This window comes from Cryptomeria japonica, unplaced genomic scaffold (genome assembly GCF_030272615.1).
Source record: "Cryptomeria japonica unplaced genomic scaffold, Sugi_1.0 HiC_scaffold_15, whole genome shotgun sequence".
Taxonomy (NCBI): domain Eukaryota; kingdom Viridiplantae; phylum Streptophyta; class Pinopsida; order Cupressales; family Cupressaceae; genus Cryptomeria; species Cryptomeria japonica.
The window spans coordinates 2285438-2298379 of record NW_026728837.1 but is presented as its reverse complement, the minus strand read 5'-3'; the positions used below and the strand labels follow the sequence as shown (position 1 = coordinate 2298379).

Genomic DNA, 12942 nt, shown 5'->3' with positions numbered 1-12942 from the left:
TTCCGACTTCGTGCGCGCCAGGGTGGCAACCGGGCCTCGGAAGAGCCAATGCGAGAAACCCCACCAAACGCTCCGACAAAAAAAGAGGCGGCGCTCCAATAACCCCGCTTCGGAGCGCAGCCGGGGCAAACCAAGCCAAGGTGCCCACCCCGACGAAGGTGCACGCGAGGTGCGCACCCGGGGCAAACCGGGCTCCGACAACGTGCACGCAGCACCTTGGAGCACACTTCGAAGCACTCCCGGGTGCCCACCGGCGTTGCGCACCGTGGTGGGCAGCGAGGTGCGCACCTTTGATGCGCTGCCTTCACTAATTTCCAGAAAAAGGCAAAAAAAAATGAGATTTTAAAATTTCCGTTTTGAAAGATAGTGAAAAAAAAGGAACGCGGGTGCCATCTTGAGCCCGCCCTGGTGCGCAGCCCAGGCAAGGCATGCGCACCAAGGTGCCCACCCGAGGTGCACACCCGGGGCAAACCGGGCTCCGACTTCGTGCAGGCCGCACCTTGGAGCACACTTCGGAGCGCTCCTTGGTGCGCACCATGGTGCCCACCAGGGCGCACCCGAGGCAAACCGGGCTCCGACTTCGTGCACGCCGCACCTTGGAGCACACATCGGAGCGCTCCCAGGTTCGCACCAGCGTTGCGCACCTTTGATGCGCTGCCTTCACTAATTTCCAGAAAAGGCAAAAAAAAACGATATTTTAAAATTTCCGTTCTGAAAGATAGTGAAAAAAACGGAACGCGGGTGCCATCTTGAGCCCTTCCTGATGCGCAGCCCAGGCAAGTTGTGCGCACCAAGGTGCCCACCCTGGCGGAGGTGCGCGCCCGGGGCAAACCGGGCTCCGACTTCGTGCACTGCATGGTGCCCACCAAGGCGCGCAACCCAGCCAAGGTGCCCACCGCAGCGAAGGTGCACGCGAGGTGCGCACCCGAGGTGCACACCCGGGGCAAACCGGGCTCCGACTTCGTGCACGCCGCACCTTGGAGCACACTTCAGAGCGCTCCTTGGTACGCACCAGGGCGCGCAACCCAGCCAAGGTGCTCACCCCGGCGAAGGTGCACGCGAGGTGCGCACCCGGGGCAAACCGGGCTCGGACTTCGTGCACGCCGCACCTTGGAGCACACATCGGAGCGCTCCCGGGTTCGCACCAGCATTGCGCACCTTTGATGCGCTGCCTTCACTAATTTCCAGAAAAGGCAAAAAAAAGAAAAAAATGAGATTTTAAAATTTCCGTTTTGAAAGATAGTGAAAAAAACGGAACGCGGGTGCCATCTTGAGCCCGCCCTGGTGTGCAGCCCAGGCAAGTTGTGCGCACCAAGGCACCCACCCTGGCCAAGGTGGGTCACGGGGTGGGTCCTAGGGTGGGTAACGGGGTGGGTACTAAGGTGCGTGCCAAGGTGGGTCATAGGGTGGGTGCCAAGGTGGGCACCAGGGTGGGTGTGCACCAACCCTAGCCAGGGTAGGTCACGGGGTGGTTGTCGGGGTGGGCGTCAAGGAGCCAAGGTGGGTGGCAAGTAGCCAAGTTGCGTGCCAAGGTGGGTGTCGGGGTGGGTGCCAAGGATCCAAGGTGGGTGCCAAGGAACCAAGGTGGGTGTCTGGGTGGGTGCCGAGGTGGGAGCCAGGGTGGGTCCCAAGGTGAGTGCAAAGGTGGGTGCCAGGGTCAAGGTGAGTGCCAATGTGGGTTCCAAGGTGCCAGGGTCAGGGTGAGTGCCAATGTGGGTTCAAAGGTGCTAAGTTGGGTGCGAGGTTGGGTGCGAGGGTGGGTGGGTGCCAAGGTGTGCTAGGTGGAAGCCCGGGTGGGTCGGCATCCCATGGGTGTCGAGTTGGGTGCCTGATGGGTGCTTCTTGTCAAGTTTTAGTCGTCGGGACTCATTTCGAGCCTTAGAGGTCGTTTCTTGTCCGGTTGCCCTGTCTTCGACCTGGGAACCCAATTTTGGTCCTCGGGTCCCATTTTTTTTTGTCTCGCATCCCACTTTTGGCCTGTGGCCTTTTCGGGGTCGATTCTCGTTTTGGGCATCAGAGCATGTTTCTTCTCCTAAAACCCAATATTTGTTTATTAAGTCTCGGAACACATTTTTGTTCTCGTGGACCCATCATGGGTCTTGGAACGCATTTGTGGTCCTTGGGTCCCATTTTGCATCCCGAAACTTGTGTTTTGGTGCTTGATCCCTATTTTGGGTGCCCACCTTGCACCAAGTGCGCACCCGGGGCAAACCGAGCGCCTTGGTGCACCGGGGCAAGATCGAGCGTGCACCCGAGGCGCCCCGAACATGCACCAAGGTGCACTCGGCCCACATGTGAGCGCAGGTCGTTGCGCCCGAGGTGGTGTGTGGGCACCGCGTTGCAGACGGGACACTGCACGCACACGACGCCCCCTCCAGGTGCACGCACGTAGGCCGGGCCGGGTGCACACCCGACGCCCTAGCAAGGTGCGCGCACCCGGGCAGGGCTCACACTTGGCGAACGGGGCGCACTTCGCGAGGGAGGGTGTGCACCTCGACGGGGGTGGGTGGCCGGGGTGGATTCGCACGTGGGTCGCGGTTTGCTAAGTACACACTGCGACAAGCTCATAACGGGTGCGATCATACCAGCGTTAGTGCACCGGATCCCATCAGAACTCCGCAGTTAAGCGCGCTTGGGCCGGAGTAGTACTGGGATGGGTGACCTCCCGGGAAGTCCCGGTGTTGCACCCTTTTTTAGTTTTTCGCCGGGCGTCGCAATGCTATTTGAATAAACCTTTTGCCCGTTTGCGTTCTCGTCGGGGCCGGGCCGGGCCGGGGTGCGCTGCCCGCACTACCGCGCGCGCGGGGGCGACACCGAGCGCGCACCCGAGGCGCCCCGAGCACACAGGCCACGGTGCAACCCGGGCGTTGTGCGCGCACCCCGGTGCGCCCGAGGTGCTGCGCGCGCACCCAGGTGAAATCGGTGTGCACCTCGGCCAGTGCGCGCTCGGTCGAGTCGCGCACGTTGGCCAAGGTGCACGGTGATGTTTCTTACTCTAAGGTTCCGCACCAGACGCCCGGGACAGGTGAGCGAAGCTGGGCGGGGCCGGGTGCGCGGCCGGGGCAGGTGCACGCAGCTGGAGAGAGCTTTGGAGCACACTTCGGAGCGCACCAATGATGCGCTCCATTCAAAAGTTTCCTGAAAAGGCAAAAAAAGTTGAGATTATAGAATTTCCCACTTGAGAGATTGTAAAAAAAAAAAATTTAAAATGAAGGAAACGCGGGTGCCAAGGTGTGCGCAGCCCAGCCAAGGTGTGCGCACCAAGGCGCCCACCCTGGCGAAGGTGCACGCAAGGTGCGCACCCGAGGCAAACCGGACAATTAACCCAACTTTCGACTTCGCGCGCACCTTGGAGCGCACTTCGGAGCGCTCCTTGGTGCGCACCAATCTTGGGCACCTCGGAGTGCACCATGGCGCCCACCAAGGTGCGCACCCGGGGCAAACCGAGCTCCGACTTCGTGCGCACCTTGGAGCGCACGAAAGGTGCGCACCATGGCGCCCACCAAGGTGCGCAGCCCAGCCAAGGCGTGCGCATCAAGGTGCGCACCCTGGCGAAGGTGCGCACCCGGGGCAAACCGAGCTCCGACTTCGTGCGCACCTTGGAGCGCACAAAAGGTGCGCAACCCAGCCAAGGTGTGCGCACCCCGGTCAAACCGAGCTCCGAATCGTGCGCACCAGAGGTGCACGCCATCGTGCGCACCTTGGAGCACACTTCGGAGCCCTCCTTGGTGCGCGCCGATGTTGCGCACCTCGGAGCGCACCCGGGGAAAACAATGCAATTAACCCGACTTTCGACTTCGTGGGCACCTCGGAGCGCTCTCGGGTTCGCACCTCGGAGCACACCGAGGTGCGCACCTTTGATGCGCTGCCTTCACCAATTTCCAGAAAAGGCAAGAAAACATTGAGAAGGTGTGCGCACCGAGGTGCCCACCCTGGCGAAGGTGCACGCGAGGTGCGCACCCGGGGCAAACCGGGCTCCGACTTCGTGCACGCCGCACCTTGGAGCACACTTCGGAGCGCTCCTTGGTGCGCACCAGGGCGCGCAACCCAGCCGAGGTGCCCACCCCGGCGAAGGTGCACGCGAGGTGCGCACCCGGGGCAAACCGGGCTCCGACTTCGTGCACGCCATGGTGCCCACCGCGGCGAAGGTGCACGCGAGGTGCGCACCCGGGGCAAACCGGGCTCCGACTTCGTGCACGCCGCACCTTGGAGCACACTTCGGAGCGCTCCTTGGTGCGCACCATGGTGCCCACCAGGGCGCGCAACCCCGCCGAAGGTGCACGCGAGGTGCGCACCCGGGGCAAACCGGGCTCCGACTTCGTGCACGCCGCACCTTGGAGCACACTTCGGAGCGCTCCTTGGTGCGCACCATGGTGCCCACCAGGGCGCGCAACCCCGCCGAAGGTGCACGCGAGGTGCGCACCCGGGGCAAACCGGGCTCCGACTTCGTGCACGCCATGGTGCGCACCGCGGCGAAGGTGCGCACCCGGGGCAAACCGGGCTCCGACTTCGTGCACGCCGCACCTTGGAGCACACTTCGGAGCGCTCCTTGGTGCGCACCAGGGCGCGCAACCCAGCCGAGGTGCCCACCCCGGCGAAGGTGCACGCGAGGTGCGTACCCGGGGCAAACCGGGCTCCGACTTCGTGCACGCCGCACCTTGGAGCACACTTCGGAGCGCTCCTTGGTGCGCACCATGGTGCCCACCAGGCCGCGCAACCCAGCCAAGGTGTGCGCACCAAGGTGCACGCGAGGTGCGCACCCGGGGCAAACCGGGGTCCGACTTCGTGCACGCCGCACCTTGGAGCACACATCGGGGCGCTCCCGGGTTCGCACCGGCGTTGCGCACCGTGGTGGGCACCTCGGAGCACACCAAGGTGGGCAGCGAGGTGCGCACCTTTGATGCGATGCCTTCACTAATTTCCATAAAAGGCAAAAAAAAAACGAGATTTTAAAATTTCCGTTTTGAAAGATAGTGAGAAAAAGGGAATGCTGGTGCCATCTTGAGCCCGCCCTGGTGCGCAGCCCAGCCAAGGTGTGCGCACCAAGGTGCCCACCCTGGCGAAGGTGCGCGCCCGGGCAATTAACCCAACTTCCAACTTCGCGCGCGCCAGGGTGGGAGCGCACCCAACAACCGGGCCTGGGAAGAGCCAATGCGAGAAACCCCACCAAACGCTCTGACAAAAAAAGAGGGGGCGCTCCAGTAACCCCGCTTCGGAGCGCACCCTGGGCAAACCCAGCCAAGGTGCCCACCCCGGCCAAGGTGCAGGCGAGGTGCGCACCCGGGGCAAACCGGGCTCCGACAACGTGCACGCCGCACCTTGGAGCACACTTCGTAGCGCTCCCGGGTGCGCACCTCAGAGCACACCAAGGTGGGCAGCGAGGTGCGCACCTTTGATGCGCTGCCTTCACTAATTTCCAGAAAAGGCAAAAAAAAAAGGAGATTTTAAAATTTCCGTTTTGAAAGATAGTGAAAAAAACGGAACGCGCGTGCCATCTTGAGCCCGCCCTGGTGCGCAGCCCAGGTAAGGTGCCCACCCTGGCAAAGGTGCGCACCCGGGCAATTAACCCTACTTCCGACTTCGTGCGCGCCAGGGTGGCAACCGGGCCTCGGAAGAGCCAATGCGAGAAACCCCACCAAACGCTCCGACAAAAAAAGAGGCGGCGCTCCAATAACCCCGCTTCGGAGCGCAGCCGGGGCAAACCCAGCCAAGGTGCCCACCCCGACGAAGGTGCACGCGAGGTGCGCACCCGGGGCAAACCGGGCTCCGACAACGTGCACGCAGCACCTTGGAGCACACTTCGAAGCACTCCCGGGTGCCCACCGGCGTTGCGCACCGTGGTGGGCAGCGAGGTGCGCACCTTTGATGCGCTGCCTTCACTAATTTCCAGAAAAAGGCAAAAAAAAATGAGATTTTAAAATTTCCGTTTTGAAAGATAGTGAAAAAAAAGGAACGCGGGTGCCATCTTGAGCCCGCCCTGGTGCGCAGCCCAGGCAAGGCATGCGCACCAAGGTGCCCACCCGAGGTGCACACCCGGGGCAAACCGGGCTCCGACTTCGTGCAGGCCGCACCTTGGAGCACACTTCGGAGCGCTCCTTGGTGCGCACCATGGTGCCCACCAGGGCGCGCAACCCAGCCAAGGTCTGCACACTAAGGTGCCCACCCCGGCGAAGGTGCACGCGAGGTGCGCACCCGGGGCAAACCGGGCTCCGACTTCGTGCACGCCATGGTGCCCACCGCGGCGAAGGTGCACGCGAGGTGCGCACCCGGGGCAAACCGGGCTCCGACTTCGTGCACGCCGCACCTTGGAGCACACTTCGGAGCGCTCCTTGGTGCGCACCATGGTGCCCACCAGGGCGCGCAACCCAGCCAAGGTGTGCGCACCAAGGTGCACGCGAGGTGCGCACCCGGGGCAAACCGGGGTCCGACTTCGTGCACGCCGCACCTTGGAGCACACATCGGAGCGCTCCCAGGTTCGCACCAGCGTTGCGCACCTTTGATGCGCTGCCTTCACTAATTTCCAGAAAAGGCAAAAAAAAACGATATTTTAAAATTTCCGTTCTGAAAGATAGTGAAAAAAACGGAACGCGGGTGCCATCTTGAGCCCTTCCTGGTGCGCAGCCCAGGCAAGTTGTGCGCACCAAGGTGCCCACCCTGGCGGAGGTGCGCGCCCGGGGCAAACCGGGCTCCGACTTCGTGCACTGCATGGTGCCCACCAAGGCGCGCAACCCAGCCAAGGTGCCCACCGCAGCGAAGGTGCACGCGAGGTGCACACCCGGGGCAAACCGGGCTCCGACTTCGTGCACGCCGCACCTTGGAGCACACTTCAGAGCGCTCCTTGGTGCGCACCAGGGCGCGCAACCCAGCCGAGGTGCCCACCCCGGCGAAGGTGCACGCGAGGTGCGCACCCGGGGCAAACCGGGCTCCGACTTCGTGCACGCCATGGTGCCCACCGCGGCGAAGGTGCGCACCCGGGGCAAACCGGGCTCCGACTTCGTGCACGCCGCACCTTGGAGCACACTTCGGAGCGCTCCTTGGTGCGCACCATGGTGCCCACCAGGCCGCGCAACCCAGCCAAGGTGTGCGCACCAAGGTGCACGCGAGGTGCGCACCCGGGGCAAACCGGGGTCCGACTTCGTGCACGCCGCACCTTGGAGCACACATCGGGGCGCTCCCGGGTTCGCACCGGCGTTGCGCACCGTGGTGGGCACCTCGGAGCACACCAAGGTGGGCAGCGAGGTGCGCACCTTTGATGCGATGCCTTCACTAATTTCCATAAAAGGCAAAAAAAAAACGAGATTTTAAAATTTCCGTTTTGAAAGATAGTGAGAAAAAGGGAATGCTGGTGCCATCTTGAGCCCGCCCTGGTGCGCAGCCCAGCCAAGGTTTGCGCACCAAGGTGCCCACCCTGGCGAAGGTGCGCGCCCGGGCAATTAACCCAACTTCCAACTTCGCGCGCGCCAGGGTGGGAGCGCACCCAACAACCGGGCCTGGGAAGAGCCAATGCGAGAAACCCCACCAAACTCTCTGACAAAAAAAGAGGGGGCGCTCCAGTAACCCCGCTTCGGAGCGCACCCTGGGCAAACCCAGCCAAGGTGCCCACCCCGGCCAAGGTGCAGGCGAGGTGCGCACCCGGGGCAAACCGGGCTCCGACAACGTGCACGCCGCACCTTGGAGCACACTTCGTAGCGCTCCCGGGTGCGCACCTCAGAGCACACCAAGGTGGGCAGCGAGGTGCGCACCTTTGATGCGCTGCCTTCACTAATTTCCAGAAAAGGCAAAAAAAAAAGGAGATTTTAAAATTTCCGTTTTGAAAGATAGTGAAAAAAACGGAACGCGCGTGCCATCTTGAGCCCGCCCTGGTGCGCAGCCCAGGTAAGGTGCCACCCTGGCAAAGGTGCGCACCCGGGCAATTAACCCTACTTCCGACTTCGTGCGCGCCAGGGTGGCAACCGGGCCTCGGAAGAGCCAATGCGAGAAACCCCACCAAACGCTCCGACAAAAAAAGAGGCGGCGCTCCAATAACCCCGCTTCGGAGCGCAGCCGGGGCAAACCAAGCCAAGGTGCCCACCCCGACGAAGGTGCACGCGAGGTGCGCACCCGGGGCAAACCGGGCTCCGACAACGTGCACGCAGCACCTTGGAGCACACTTCGAAGCACTCCCGGGTGCCCACCGGCGTTGCGCACCGTGGTGGGCAGCGAGGTGCGCACCTTTGATGCGCTGCCTTCACTAATTTCCAGAAAAAGGCAAAAAAAAATGAGATTTTAAAATTTCCGTTTTGAAAGATAGTGAAAAAAAAGGAACGCGGGTGCCATCTTGAGCCCGCCCTGGTGCGCAGCCCAGGCAAGGCATGCGCACCAAGGTGCCCACCCGAGGTGCACACCCGGGGCAAACCGGGCTCCGACTTCGTGCAGGCCGCACCTTGGAGCACACTTCGGAGCGCTCCTTGGTGCGCACCATGGTGCCCACCAGGGCGCACCCGAGGCAAACCGGGCTCCGACTTCGTGCACGCCGCACCTTGGAGCACACATCGGAGCGCTCCCAGGTTCGCACCAGCGTTGCGCACCTTTGATGCGCTGCCTTCACTAATTTCCAGAAAAGGCAAAAAAAAACGATATTTTAAAATTTCCGTTCTGAAAGATAGTGAAAAAAACGGAACGCGGGTGCCATCTTGAGCCCTTCCTGATGCGCAGCCCAGGCAAGTTGTGCGCACCAAGGTGCCCACCCTGGCGGAGGTGCGCGCCCGGGGCAAACCGGGCTCCGACTTCGTGCACTGCATGGTGCCCACCAAGGCGCGCAACCCAGCCAAGGTGCCCACCGCAGCGAAGGTGCACGCGAGGTGCGCACCCGAGGTGCACACCCGGGGCAAACCGGGCTCCGACTTCGTGCACGCCGCACCTTGGAGCACACTTCAGAGCGCTCCTTGGTACGCACCAGGGCGCGCAACCCAGCCAAGGTGCTCACCCCGGCGAAGGTGCACGCGAGGTGCGCACCCGGGGCAAACCGGGCTCGGACTTCGTGCACGCCGCACCTTGGAGCACACATCGGAGCGCTCCCGGGTTCGCACCAGCATTGCGCACCTTTGATGCGCTGCCTTCACTAATTTCCAGAAAAGGCAAAAAAAAGAAAAAAATGAGATTTTAAAATTTCCGTTTTGAAAGATAGTGAAAAAAACGGAACGCGGGTGCCATCTTGAGCCCGCCCTGGTGTGCAGCCCAGGCAAGTTGTGCGCACCAAGGCACCCACCCTGGCCAAGGTGGGTCACGGGGTGGGTCCTAGGGTGGGTAACGGGGTGGGTACTAAGGTGCGTGCCAAGGTGGGTCATAGGGTGGGTGCCAAGGTGGGCACCAGGGTGGGTGTGCACCAACCCTAGCCAGGGTAGGTCACGGGGTGGTTGTCGGGGTGGGCGTCAAGGAGCCAAGGTGGGTGGCAAGTAGCCAAGTTGCGTGCCAAGGTGGGTGTCGGGGTGGGTGCCAAGGATCCAAGGTGGGTGCCAAGGAACCAAGGTGGGTGTCTGGGTGGGTGCCGAGGTGGGAGCCAGGGTGGGTCCCAAGGTGAGTGCAAAGGTGGGTGCCAGGGTCAAGGTGAGTGCCAATGTGGGTTCCAAGGTGCCAGGGTCAGGGTGAGTGCCAATGTGGGTTCAAAGGTGCTAAGTTGGGTGCGAGGTTGGGTGCGAGGGTGGGTGGGTGCCAAGGTGTGCTAGGTGGAAGCCCGGGTGGGTCGGCATCCCATGGGTGTCGAGTTGGGTGCCTGATGGGTGCTTCTTGTCAAGTTTTAGTCGTCGGGACTCATTTCGAGCCTTAGAGGTCGTTTCTTGTCCGGTTGCCCTGTCTTCGACCTGGGAACCCAATTTTGGTCCTCGGGTCCCATTTTTTTTTGTCTCGCATCCCACTTTTGGCCTGTGGCCTTTTCGGGGTCGATTCTCGTTTTGGGCATCAGAGCATGTTTCTTCTCCTAAAACCCAATATTTGTTTATTAAGTCTCGGAACACATTTTTGTTCTCGTGGACCCATCATGGGTCTTGGAACGCATTTGTGGTCCTTGGGTCCCATTTTGCATCCCGAAACTTGTGTTTTGGTGCTTGATCCCTATTTTGGGTGCCCACCTTGCACCAAGTGCGCACCCGGGGCAAACCGAGCGCCTTGGTGCACCGGGGCAAGATCGAGCGTGCACCCGAGGCGCCCCGAACATGCACCAAGGTGCACTCGGCCCACATGTGAGCGCAGGTCGTTGCGCCCGAGGTGGTGTGTGGGCACCGCGTTGCAGACGGGACACTGCACGCACACGACGCCCCCTCCAGGTGCACGCACGTAGGCCGGGCCGGGTGCACACCCGACGCCCTAGCAAGGTGCGCGCACCCGGGCAGGGCTCACACTTGGCGAACGGGGCGCACTTCGCGAGGGAGGGTGTGCACCTCGACGGGGGTGGGTGGCCGGGGTGGATTCGCACGTGGGTCGCGGTTTGCTAAGTACACACTGCGACAAGCTCATAACGGGTGCGATCATACCAGCGTTAGTGCACCGGATCCCATCAGAACTCCGCAGTTAAGCGCGCTTGGGCCGGAGTAGTACTGGGATGGGTGACCTCCGGGAAGTCCCGGTGTTGCACCCTTTTTTAGTTTTTCGCCGGGCGTCGCAATGCTATTTGAATAAACCTTTTGCCCGTTTGCGTTCTCGTCGGGGCCGGGCCGGGCCGGGGTGCGCTGCCCGCACTACCGCGCGCCGCGGGGGCGACACCGAGCGCGCACCCGAGGCGCCCCGAGCACACAGGCCACGGTGCAACCCGGGCGTTGTGCGCGCACCCCGGTGCGCCCGAGGTGCTGCGCGCGCACCCAGGTGAAATCGGTGTGCACCTCGGCCAGTGCGCGCTCGGTCGAGTCGCGCACGTTGGCCAAGGTGCACGGTGATGTTTCTTACTCTAAGGTTCCGCACCAGACGCCCGGGACAGGTGAGCGAAGCTGGGCGGGGCCGGGGTGCGCGGCCGGGGCAGGTGCACGCAGCTGGAGAGAGCTTTGGAGCACACTTCGGAGCGCACCAATGATGCGCTCCATTCAAAAGTTTCCTGAAAAGGCAAAAAAAGTTGAGATTATAGAATTTCCCACTTGAGAGATTGTAAAAAAAAAAATTTAAATGAAGGAAACGCGGGTGCCAAGGTGTGCGCAGCCCAGCCAAGGTGTGCGCACCAAGGCGCCCACCCCTGGCGAAGGTGCACGCAAGGTGCGCACCCGAGGCAAACCGGACAATTAACCCAACTTTCGACTTCGCGCGCACCTTGGAGCGCACTTCGGAGCGCTCCTTGGTGCGCACCAATCTTGGGCACCTCGGAGTGCACCATGGCGCCCACCAAGGTGCGCACCCGGGGCAAACCGAGCTCCGACTTCGTGCGCACCTTGAGCGCACGAAAGGTGCGCACCATGGCGCCCACCAAGGTGCGCAGCCCAGCCAAGGCGTGCGCATCAAGGTGCGCACCCTGGCGAAGGTGCGCACCCGGGGCAAACCGAGCTCCGACTTCGTGCGCACCTTGGAGCGCACAAAAGGTGCGCAACCCAGCCAAGGTGTGCGCACCCCGGTCAAACCGAGCTCCGAATCGTGCGCACCAGAGGTGCACGCCATCGTGCGCACCTTGGAGCACACTTCGGAGCCCTCCTTGGTGCGCGCCGATGTTGCGCACCTCGGAGCGCACCCGGGGAAAACAATGCAATTAACCCGACTTTCGACTTCGTGGGCACCTCGGAGCGCTCTCGGGTCGCACCTCGGAGCACACCGAGGTGCGCACCTTTGATGCGCTGCCTTCACCAATTTCCAGAAAAGGCAAGAAAACCTTGAGAAGGTGTGCGCACCGAGGTGCCCACCCTGGCGAAGGTGCACGCGAGGTGCGCACCCGGGGCAAACCGGGCTCCGACTTCGTGCACGCCGCACCTTGAGCACACTTCGGAGCGCTCCTTGGTGCGCACCAGGGCGCGCAACCCAGCCGAGGTGCCCACCCGGCGAAGGTGCACGCGAGGTGCGCACCCGGGGCAAACCGGGCTCCGACTTCGTGCACGCCATGGTGCCCACCGCGGCGAAGGTGCACGCGAGGTGCGCACCCGGGGCAAACCGGGCTCCGACTTCGTGCACGCCGCACCTTGGAGCACACTTCGGAGCGCTCCTTGGTGCGCACCATGGTGCCCACCAGGGCGCGCAACCCCGCCGAAGGTGCACGCGAGGTGCGCACCCGGGGCAAAACCGGGCTCCGACTTCGTGCACGCCGCACCTTGGAGCACACTTCGGAGCGCTCCTTGGTGCGCACCATGGTGCCCACCAGGGCGCGCAACCCCGCCGAAGGTGCACGCGAGGTGCGCACCCCGGGGCAAACCGGGCTCCGACTTCGTGCACGCCATGGTGCGCACCGCGGCGAAGGTGCGCACCCGGGGCAAACCGGGCCTCCGACTTCGTGCACGCCGCACCTTGGAGCACACTTCGGAGCGCTCCTTGGTGCGCACCAGGGCGCGCAACCCAGCCGAGGTGCCCACCCCGGCGAAGGTGCACGCGAGGTGCGTACCCGGGGCAAACCGGGCTCCGACTTCGTGCACGCCGCACCTTGGAGCACACTTCGGAGCGCTCCTTGGTGCGCACCATGGTGCCCACCAGGCCGCGCAACCCAGCCAAGGTGTGCGCACCAAGGTGCACGCGAGGTGCGCACCCGGGGCAAACCGGGGTCCGACTTCGTGCACGCCGCACCTTGGAGCACACATCGGGGCGCTCCCGGGTTCGCACCGGCGTTGCGCCACCGTGGTGGGCACCTCGGAGCACACCAAGGTGGGCAGCGAGGTGCGCACCTTTGATGCGATGCCTTCACTAATTTCCATAAAAGGCAAAAAAAAAACGAGATTTAAAATTTCCGTTTTGAAAGATAGTGAGAAAAAGGGAATGCTGGTGCCATCTTGAGCCCGCCCTGGTGCG

The 12942-nt window shown here is 62.9% G+C and overlaps 2 non-coding genes across 2 annotated transcripts; both read left to right on the top strand.

The window, feature by feature from the left end:
* The first annotated feature begins 2571 nt into the window (after window positions 1–2571).
* Window positions 2572–2690, top strand: LOC131860518 (5S ribosomal RNA). The gene has a single exon (XR_009359613.1). It is a non-coding gene; the product is annotated as a 5S ribosomal RNA (ribosomal RNA).
* A 7804-nt stretch (window positions 2691–10494) lies between these two features.
* Window positions 10495–10612, top strand: LOC131860572 (5S ribosomal RNA). Its single transcript, XR_009359666.1, has one exon. It is a non-coding gene; the product is annotated as a 5S ribosomal RNA (ribosomal RNA).
* Window positions 10613–12942: the final 2330 nt, after the last annotated feature.